Genomic DNA, 2484 nt, shown 5'->3' on the forward strand with positions numbered 1-2484 from the left:
ACCGATCGTCACGACTGGCTAGTGGACTGTGAAATCAACCAGCGTTTTTCAATAGAATAGAGCAAAGCAGAGTCTGTGCTTATAGTTTAGACATACTATAGGACAGACAGAGGTGTAGGTGAAGTCTGATTTTATGAAACTTTTCTTGCACGGCGCCATATGCATTGAATCATGATTAAGTGTATTTCTTACTATGGGTCAAAAACATTTGCAAAACCATGCACAACACAGTCCTGCCTTTCCTAAATCCTATGTACAGATGGGATGGATGATATTAGTATCAGCTCTTCGCCGGGACCCGTGCCAAGTGGTTTTACCTACTTTAGCTCTTGGACTCCTCACCACACCATTATGATTCCCAGGTGACAGATGGGAAGACTGAGGCTCAGATTAGACAAAGCTCATCCCTGAAGTCACAGGGCTGGGAAAGAGAAAAGCAGGGCTTGAGCCCCAGCCAGTCCCCACCCTCTTTTGCCTACCCACCTGCCCACTCGCCCACCCCCTCCCAATCTGCCTTGGTGTGCCAGCCTGTCCTCAAAGCCTCCAGGTGCAAGCTACCTCATAGATCCTCCAACACTGCAGCTGGCAAGACCATTTGAACTCCCATTTTGCAGGCTAGAAAACTAAGGCTGGAAAACATTTCCTAGAATCCACCATTCTACCACCCTTCTCCAAGCTCCTGTCTTTGAGAGGCAGGAGAGAGAAATGGCTAAGGACATGTCTTAGGGTTCAAATTTCATGCTTCAAAACTTTGTAGCTGTGTGTGATCCCAGTCCAGCTCTGTAAACCTCAGTTACCTCTTCTGCAAAACAAGAATAATAATAGTACCGACCCCTCGGGCCATGCTTTAAGATTTAAATAAGTTGGAATACAGTGCGGGTCTTAACGTCAGTGGCCACGCCCCTCTGCTGGGACTCTTCCCAGCGGCCCTGTATAATTGGGCTACTCTTTGCCTCCCGACTTTGTTGCAAAGAAGGGAAGGCCTTTTCCTGAGTTCATGCAGCTAGAAAGTGGAAGGGCGGGAATTTGGATGGACGCAGGTCGGCCTGGGCTTTTCACCACCGAGTCACAATAGTCCTTTGGGAAGTTAGTGCTTGACAGCAACAGCAGCAACATTTTCCAGATTAAGGAACGTAAGTCTCAGAGAGGATAAAGACATGCTGAAGTCACATAGCATGTAAATGGCAGAGTCAGGATTTGAACCCAGGCTTGTGTGTGTCCAGATGCAGGCTGACCTTTGTCCCATTAGCCCCTGCATGAAGCTCTCTGATGGGCAGGAAGGAAAACCAAGTAGAGGCCTGCCCTTGCCCCTGCCCGGCCTGATGGTGTCCCTGGATCCGGCCCCTGCCCAGTCTCGGGTGGCTGCTCCCCTGAAGGCTCTAGGGTGGGAGTACCGGGGTGGCACGGATGATGGCAGAGAATGCAGCAGCCCCCTCCACCGGCCTCTGATTGGGGCCCTGCAATCCCCCAGGATTTGGTGCTTGGAAAGCTGACGTTGGGTTGCTATGGCAATGGGTTTGGGGTGGTTGCCATAGCAGCAGAACTAGCCTGGGTTTAAAAATATCTAGGAGGAGGTTTGTGTTTGTCTGTGAGTGTGAGTGCGTGACCGACCATGCTGTTGTGTGTGTCCAAACGAGGGGGGGCGTGTGAAGCTGGGGCTGCAGGCATGACTTGGTGGTGGGGGCCGAGCAGCATGCAGGACTCCACGCGTGTTGTGATGTCGCTGAGTAGCCTGTGAGGTCTCATGTGTTGTGTGCGTTAGACTACATGGGCCACGTATGTCAATGTGTGTGACTGCCCAATCTGTGTGGAAGGCACGATTGAGTCTGTTTGGCTGTCTGTATCTCACACGTCACTAACATGTATGCCTTATGTAACATAGGTGTTTGTCTTGTGGCTGCGATCATGTACTGGTAACTTCTCAGGGTGTGTGTGGCCAAGTGTGGAGTTGTTTTGGCTCTGAGGATATGCATCTGGGATATACACGGATGTTAGAGGTGTGTGTGTCTATTTGTGTGCGTGAGCCCGTGGAGTGGCTTTGGCTCCACATGACTGAATGTACATTATGCATTATGGGTGTGTGTGTGTGTGTGTGTGTGTGTGTGTGCGCGCGCGCCTATTCCCCCATGAGTCATCTTCATGCATCGAGTGTGCCTGTGTGAAACTGTTGAATGTGTACCTGTGTGTCTGCATGAGGCCCTGTGCGACTGGGGATGGGAGACTTTATGCCCATCTCCACAGATGTTGGGATGTGCACCTGTGTCGTGTGAGCATATGTGACTCAAAGGGTCTAAGGTGTGGATCTCTGCCTGACCCCAGTATCTCCCTGCATCCCTCTCGCCTCTTCCTCATCTCCATGGCAACCAGCTCCTCAGCTCCCTCCAGGAAGATGGAGGGGGAGGATCCAGACTGCAGTGGACCACAGCCCCCTACCATCCCCCTTGGCTCCAGGGACAATGAGGGGGGAGGGGACAGATGGGCAGC

The sequence above is a fragment of the Pteropus vampyrus genome, unplaced genomic scaffold, assembly GCF_000151845.1.
Source record: "Pteropus vampyrus isolate Shadow unplaced genomic scaffold, Pvam_2.0 Scaffold138, whole genome shotgun sequence".
NCBI lineage: Eukaryota > Metazoa > Chordata > Mammalia > Chiroptera > Pteropodidae > Pteropus > Pteropus vampyrus.